General features: G+C 40.2%; 1 non-coding gene across 1 annotated transcript; it reads left to right on the plus strand.

Moving 5' to 3' along the window:
* The first annotated feature begins 4,030 nt into the window (after positions 1–4,030).
* Positions 4,031–4,104, plus strand: TRNAR-GCG (transfer RNA arginine (anticodon GCG)). Its single transcript has one exon. It is a non-coding gene; the product is annotated as a tRNA-Arg (tRNA).
* Positions 4,105–8,837: the final 4,733 nt, after the last annotated feature.

An 8,837-nucleotide genomic window follows, 5' to 3' on the forward strand; every position in this document is an offset into this window, starting at 1 on the left:
GGGGTATGGGAAACAGTGGAGAAAATGAATAGTTTTGATATTTTATTGTTCTTGAAGTGGCGTTTCAATTTTAGAATATCTGTAAGACTTTTAATAAATTTTTTAATAAATTTTATTTTAAATACTTAACTTTTTAGGATAAATGTAGATTATTATTTTGTGAAATATTTTTATGATGCAGTCTAGCTTTAATATACAGATTGGATTTAATTTTTTCTCTTTAGCAACACAATTATCTTAGCATATCAACCATTGGGAATATTATTTCCCTCTCCAGTTTTCATTTGCAAATTTCATTATAGCGTGATATGGTAACCAGCTGGTGTTTCTTCTATAACATTATACTCAGGCTTTTCAGCTTTGAAATAATAATATTTCAAAGCAAGTGGAAATCCTTTCTGCGAATATGATTTTGTTTAAGTAACACATTTATAAAACATAAAATGTAGTTTAAGTTTACATATCATACATATCAGAAATATGCAGATGGCATATTCATATCAGTTTAAAAACCCTATTGGTTTTTAATAGTTTATTATGCAATTTGTCCTGAGAAGGCAACGGCACCCCACTCCAGTACTCTTGCCTGGAAAATCCCATGGACAGAGGAGCCTGGTAGGCTGCAGTCCATGGGGTCGCTAGGAGTTGGACAAGTAGACAACCTGAGCGACTTCACTTTCACTTTTCACTTTCACGCATTGGAGAAGGAAATGGCAAGCCACTCCAGTGTTCTTGCCTGGAGAATCCCAGGAACGGGGGAGTCTGGTGGGCTGCCGTCTCTGGGGTCACACAGAGTCGGACACAACTGAAGCAATTTAGCAGCAGCAGCATGCAATTTATCAAGTTCTTAAGATTGGCATTTTTTGCTCAATATTACATTATCATTTTAGTTATCTTAAGAACCTTGAAAGCCCTATAATCTTTTCTTTGATAAATGGATTAAAATTTTTTCAGATTTCACAAGGGTTCTTTAAGCATCTCCGCTGAATAATTATTCTGTAAATATGTAGAATAGGTTTCCTGAAGGAATAAGCATGTGAATTTGCCCTTCCTTCCTTTCTTTTGTTTTCTCTCTCTCTTTCCCTCTCTGACACCTACATATACAGTTGACCCTTGAACAAGAGGTATGAGCTGTAGGAGTCCACTTATATGTGGATTTTTTTCAATAAATTAACACAGTACTACATGATTTGTATAAGAGAGGGTAGGGAAGGCTGAAAATGGGACTTGAACATCTGCCATGGGTTCTGGAGCCAATACCCCATGGACACTGAGGGATGACTGTATCTCTTTCTTAATTCTCTGTGTGGTTTTGACTTTAGATTCTACTATAATCTTGGTAATAAACTTTTACCTTTAAAATTAAAGTTGTAGATGTGTTTCAATTATAAATATTTTATTGCTCTAATAGATGGTGCTTGTGGTACGAAATGGCAACCCACTCCAGTGTTCTTGCCTGGAGAATCCCAGGGACAGGAGAGCCTGGTGGGCTGCTGTCTATGGGGTCGTACAGAGTCGGACACGACTGATGCAACTTAGCAGCAGCAGCAGCAGCAGTAGTGGTAAAGAATCCGCCTGCAGTGCAGGAGACCCAGGTTCAATCCCTGGGTCAGAAAGATCCCCTGGAGAAGGAATGGCAACCTACTCCAGTATTCTTGCCTGGAGAATCCCATGGACAGAGGAGCCTGGCAAAGTGCACTCCATGGGGTCGCAAAGAGTCAGACACAACTGAGCACAGCACAGCTAGCTAATAGAGAGAATATGCGTATAAGGAGTTAATTTGCATTTACAGTTGTCCCTTGGGATCCATGGGGAATTTGTTTCAGGGACCTCAGCAGAAACCAAAACCCACGGATGCTTAAGCTCCTTGTATAAAATGCGTGGGCTTCCCTGGTGGCTCAGTGGTAAAGAATCTGCCTACAATGGGGGAGCCACTGGAGACATGGGTTTGATCCCTGGGTCAGGGAGATACCCTGCAGGAGGGCACAGCAACTCACTCCAGTATTGTTGCCTCTGGAATCCCATGGACAGAGGAGCCTGGCGGGCTAAAGTCTATAGGGTCACAAAGAGTCGGAGACAGCTAAAGCGACTTAACACAGCACGGCATAAAATGCATAGTAGAGCAGCGGCTCTCTGCCGTAGGTGGAGGCTTCATCTGCAGAATCAGCTAACACGAAATTAATTCACGGTTGGTTGAATTGTTGATGTGGAACCTAAAGACAGAAGGGCCAACTGTAATTCATTCTTTTAAAAATTCATTCAGTCATTTCTTTTTATATTTGGCTGTGCTGATTCTCTGTTGCTGCTCTCAGGATTTCTCTAGCTGAGGCCACAGGGGGCTACTCTCTAGCTGCAGCACGTGTGCTTCTCACTTTGGAGGCACCTCTTGTTGTGGAGCACAGGCTCTAGGGCGTGTGGGCTTCAGTAGTTGTGACCCTTGGGCTCAACAGTTGTGGCCCATGGGCTTAATTGCCCTGAGGCATGTTGGATCCTCCCAGACCAGGGATCAAACCTGTGTCCCCTGCATTGGCAGGTGGATTCTTAACCACAGGACCACTAAAGAAGTCCTGTAATTCATTCTTAAGGCAACTGGGTCCAATGGCAAGCACAGTGCTGGGCCCATGGATGATGTCAGTTAATGTTTGCTAAACCGTGCTCAATCCGGATTGTTTGCTTTACAGGCTGACTTAACATTGCCTGCATGCTAAGTAGCTTCAGTGTCTGACTCTGCGACCCTATGGACTGTAGCTTTTCAGGCTTCTCTGTCCATGGCATCTCCAGGCAAGAATACTGGAGTGAGTTGCCATGCCCTCCTAAAGGAGATCTTCTTGCCCCGGGATCGAACCTGCTTCTCTTATGTCTCCTGCGTTGGCAAGTGGATTCTTTGCCACTAACGCCACCTGGAAAGCCCCACTTAACATTACTGTTCTACATATACAGCACACGTCATCATTACTTAAAATGGTCTTGAACCTCTAGAAATGGTTTTGTATAAATTTGGTTAGTTGTATTTTTGGTGCATGACTGACATAATGATGTCTTTAGCAATCATTTACTAATCGGTAGGAACTCAAAAACACAATTCTTGTACTTTAATAGCTAAGTTTAGAAGGTTTACACATACACAATTGAATATATGTAGCAGTCAAACTCCAAAGACAGCTTCTCATCTAGCATAGTTTCCCAGTGAACTTTTCCTCCCAGTATTCACGCCCTTGGATAGTTTCCTCCCTTTAAATTACGACTGGCCTTGATTTACTTGTAACCAACAGAATACAGCAGAAATGATGCTGTATATCCTACAAGTCCAGGTCAGAAGAACACTTGCAGCTCTGCCTTAGTTTTTCTAGCTTTCAGTCGTCATCTGACCCAGCTGTGTACAGGAGCCCATGCAGGGATTGTCTAGCTGAGCCTCTAAGCTTTGAGGTTAGTTGTTATACAGTAACAGACAATGTAACAGTATACAACAGTGTGATGAGTACAGAATGCCAGTTCCCATCTGGGGTGGGAGAGGGTGGAGATGGTGTAGAGAGAGAAGAAGGAAGGAAGGCATGGAAAATATGCACAATTTATAAAAACAAGTAGCAGTAAATAGATTTCCCAGGTGGTGCAAGTGGTAAAGAATAGGCCTGCCAATCCAGGAGACATAAGAGGTGCATGTTCGATCCCTGAGTCAGGAAGATCCCTTGGAGAAGAGCATGGCAACCCACTCAGAGGAGCCTGGTGGGCTACAGTCCATAGGGTAACAAAGAGTTGGACGTGACTGAAGCGATTTAGCACACAGCACTAAGTAGTAAATGACACTTCCTTCATGTAAGAAATCCTTTTGAACAGCAAAGTTGCTTCTAATCACCACTTTCCTAAAAGGAATCTGCTCACAAATCCTTTTAGGGAAACTAAAAAGTAGAAGTTCACTCATTCATTCATTTATTCATTTGAGAAAGTTTTGCTTAATGGCTACTAGGTCCAATTCTCTGGGCCAGATGTGAGCAGTACCCACGAGGAAGCTGAGCTAGGATTGTCATCTGCTTCCCTGGTGGCTCAGATGGTAAAAGCATCTGCCTGCGATGCGGGAGACCCAGGTTCGATTCCTGGGTCAGGAAGATCCCCTGGAGAAGGAAATGGCACCCCACTCCAGTACCCTTGCCTGGAAAAATCTCATGGATGGAGAAGCCTGGTAGGCTATAGTCCATGGGGTCACGTGAGCGACTTCACTGTCTGTCTGTTCAATGAGAATGGTGGTAAACAGAAGGAGAAAATTGAGATGGCAGTGAAACGGAGGCAAAGTGGAGGAAAATAGAACGGATCTGCAAGACAGGAGAATGGTGCTTCTATGCAGGAAATAGTTAGGAACTTCTCTGGTGGTCCAGTGGCTAAGAATCCATGTGCCCAATACAGAGGGCCCAGGTTCGGCCCCTGGTCAGGGTACTAGATCTTACAAGCTGTAACTAATTGTTCCTGTACCATAACTAAATATCCCAAGTGCTGCAACTAAGACCTGGCATAGCCAAATAAATAAAATTAAAATTTTTAAAAATTTAAAGGGTGTTGTTAGTTAAAGGAACAAGTTGAAAAATAAAAATCAGAGGCACAGATGGAAAGAGCTTCTCTTCCTTTGAGGTAGATGGAAAACAAGGTGTAAGAATAGGGGAAAGATTACTAAGTTTTTAGAGGAGAAACAATTGATATCAAACAGCACCCATTGTCCTGGTTGAGCAGAGAGATAACTAATTTGCTGAAAGTAGGGCAGGCAGAGGAGAGGGAAGGCTGAGGGGGGAGGAAAGTTGATAACTGCTCTGGTTTATATGTTGAGAAATGGGATAAGGAGCTAACATTATTTAGCTGCTAAGTCATGTCCAACTCTTTTGCAACCCCATGTACTGTAGCCCACCAAGCTCCTCTGTCCATGGCATTTTCCATACAAGAATACTGGAGTGGGTTGACATTTCTTTCTCCAGGGGATCTTCCCAACCCAGGAATCAAACCTGCAACTCCTGCACTGCAGGTGGATTCTTTACCACTGAACCACCAGGGAAGCCCCAAGGAGCCAACCAGTGATGAGCACAATGGTTGTTGTGCTGCAGGAAAGGCCCAGCTGAGGTTGGAAATCATAAATTTGTACTGCAGTCAATCATTCTGGTAATGTAGGTTTCTCCTATGGTAGTTCCCAGAGTGGAAAGAATGGAAATGGTTGGCCAAGTCTAGGTTAGAAGGAAAGATTTGGGCTATATTTTTGACACTTACTTTAGCACATAATATTGTGTCTGAAAAACTCAATATGGAAAAATTAACTTTTTGTGGATTGTGAAATAATATACACAAGTTTGAGTTTGAGCTCTGACTCTTTAAATTCCTGGAAGACTTTGGGAAAATCATAAAATCACTTAAACTTATTTTTGCTCACATACAAAATGACAGTTTTTATCTACCTAATTTCTCATGAGGCTAAAATGAGAAAATTTAAGCAAAACTTGGGCTTCCCTGATAGCTCAGCTGGTAAAGAATCCTCCTGCAATGCAGGAAACCCTGGTTTTACTCCTGGGTCAGGAAGATCCCTTGGAGAAAGGATAGGCTACCCACGCCAGTAATCTTGGGCTTCCCCGGTGGCTCAGCTGGAAAAGAATCCGCCTGCAGAACAGGTAGACCTGTGTTCTATCCCTGGGTTGGGAAGATCCACTGGAGAAGGGAAAGGATACCCTCTCCAGTATTCTGGCCTGGAGAATTCCAAGGACTATATAGTCCTTGGGGTCACAAAGAGACACAACTGAGTGACTTCCACTTTTAAGTAAAGTGGTTTGTATACTTAAAGGTATGATTTTACTACCTTTAAAAATACCAAAGATATTTTTTCTGATTTTATTACCTTTAAAAATACCAAAGAGTTTTTCTTTGGTAGTAGGTAAAGTTTCATTTCACGGATGGCTTCAGTTTCCTCTTAGCTGTTTCCATTTGTTAATCTGTCTCTTTTTAGTTTCTTATGCAGAAAACTTTCCCCACCAGTTGTGTTATTCCTGGTAACTACATTTGTCTCCCTGTCTTTATCTTACTAGACTGTTTGATTTCTTTGTCCAAGCGAGTCACCTAGAATGTTTCATGCCTTTTTTGCAGCTTGAATTACAATTTGCTATACTTTCTTTTTGTTTTCTTTTCTATGAAAGTTTTAATTCTATTCTTTTGATACCTTTTCTCTTAATTGTGTACTGAAATTAGCATAATATGGATACTTTTAGTTCTTAACCTAATTGATCCAAAGATGGAAGATGCCTGGCAATTCTATTGATTGTGTAATTTCTTGGACCATATTCTTAAACAGTCAGCATTTTGCCACATCCCTTTGTTCACAGAACTGCTTATTATCTGTCCAATTTTTCCAACTCCTACTCATTTATATATGACATCTATTGGTGTCATTAGTTTTAAAACATAGTCTTTAGGCAAGAAATGACTGTATTTGTTCAACTTCTTTTTACAAGTTGTCAGTAAAATGCTCAGATGAATGAGTTTGCTTTCTTATTTAAATATCCCTTTATTTGCTGTTTTCTGTTTTTCATGTTTGTAGGAACAACAAGTCAGTGTTACTAATTTTCAAGTAAAAATATCAGAGTAGGTAAGCTGCATATTGAAAGAAGACATGACTTTATTTCAGTGGAGTGACAATTTTCAGATCATTCAAGGGGGGAGTGTAGCAAAAAGAAAGACTTTACACACAGTTTCTCACTAAAAATAGCCTGGCACAGTTCTGATAATTGGAATAAAGGAATTCTAAGAAGGTGATATGAAGTCTAATGGGGTGGTTGAGATGGTACAACGAGGTAACAGTGAATCGGCTCTGAAAGAACTAAAAAAGAAGGAAAATTACTTTGTCTGTTAAGTATTAATCTAAATTCACACATGACCCACCTGATACGAATCTTCCCTTTTTTCAGGAGACCCTGGTTTGCATCAGGGTCTGCAGTTATAGGATCAACGGTCACCATATCACAGTGCTTGTTCAGTCACCTTATTTCACTTTTAAAGTGCAGGATGTTGACAATCTAGAGATATCAAAGCACTTCCTATTTTTCTCATTATTTGCACTGTAGGATGGTGTCGTAGTTGTTTTCTGTTTGGAAAGTATTCATATTCTTAGAAAACCAAAGCAGGGGTAGAATAGGAGGGAGGATAAAAGGAGCATGCAATGGCTATTTAGGATTGACTACGCTTCGCTCTAGATTTTAGAGTATATGCTCAAGGCTCTGAACTGTGTTCTACAGTTTTCATGTCATTCAACTTAATCCTCCAAGGGATTCATGTTTTCATGTCATTCAACTTAATTCATTAAGTTTTCACGTCATTCAACTTAAAGGGAGGATTAAGAGCAGCAACTCTAGGGGGACAGGATTTTGTGTAGCATTCTGTAGTCCACCAGGCATATCTCACAATTGGCTAATTGCTAACTTCCAAGAGCCAGGTAATTGCAAGTAAAATTTCAAATTTTCTACTTTGAAAGAAATAGACAGTCGAGTGGCTCTGGGCAATAAGTCCCATGGGAAGTACCTGATGATGCTGAAAAGCTGCAACTCATTTGTCTTTTTTTTAAATAGATACAATAATTTTATTTTTATTTATTTGTTTTTTGTTTGTTTGTTTTTACACTTTATTGTCTTAGACACACTCCATCTAGTTACCCACAGTCTAAATCTGACCCACATAACCTCAGCTTATTTACATGCCTGGTCCTTGCAAACACTTAAGAGTGTGATTTCTGCCTGAGAGTTTTAGAGTCCAAACTTTTCACTGTGAGAAAATCATTTTAGTATTAAACAATCTCACAAACTCCCATGTGGTAATAAAATGATTATTCAGTTCACAGAAAATCCAGGGAGGACACATAGACTTCAGAACTATTTGTAATAACATTTTAGTGCTTCCATGGTCCTCATTCATAGAACAGACATTAATTGGGCACCTACTATGTGTCAGGCACCATGCTAAGAACTGAGAAAGCGTATGTGACAAAACTGACAAAATCACTGCCATAGGACCACACACTAGTGGTAGACTACAGATCGTTAGGCAGATAAGTGAATAGAATATATTATGGCAAATCACAGAAAGTGAAGTGCCAAAAAGAATAAGAAAACAAGGAATGAGAGTAGTGAGTGCTGAGGTGGGGTAGGGGAAAGGGAGAGTGTGCACTTCTAGACATTGAAGCTAGAGAAGGACTCACTGAGGAGGAGACCCTTGAGCGAGTGTTGGGAGACTATTACATACAAAGGCCCTAAGGTGGGAAGAAGCCTGATGCATTCAAGAAACAAATAGGAGATCAAATGGTCTAGAGAGGGTTAAAAATGAATTTCTGGGATTCCAGCAGAAAGTCAACTATGTGAGGAGATGGCTTTATGTTCAATCCTTAGAAGTAATTATGTCAAAGCCTTTTTTGTTTAGGAAAGGAAGGACAAAATGTCAAAAAAATGGAAAAACAACCCACCAAAAAGAATGTATTACAGAGTATAGAAAAGGGAGAAATCATGTCTTTAATTATTAGATGTGAGCAGAAAGTAAGATTGATATTTTGGAATTATTATTTGCATGTAAATTGCTTTCCTTCATCAAAAAAGAGTCTTAATTTGTCATGATCTAGAGAGAGAAGGTTACAACTTCCTCAAAAAGCAAATAGAGCAAAATGGTTAGCATGATTATAATATAAATTTCCAGACTTTCAGAGAGTAAAGAAGCATTTTTGTTAGTTTCCCATCTTTACTTCTGTTCCTCTAATGGAGTTTTTTTTTTTTTTTTTCTCCTTCCTGATTTCTCCCCGAAAGCTCTCACATATAAAAGGGAAATGATGAGAAGGC

This window comes from Bos grunniens, chromosome 14, assembly GCF_055505025.1.
Source record: "Bos grunniens cultivar Pamir isolate PY7600 chromosome 14, Bosgru_T2T1.0, whole genome shotgun sequence".
Taxonomy (NCBI): Eukaryota; Metazoa; Chordata; class Mammalia; order Artiodactyla; family Bovidae; genus Bos; species Bos grunniens.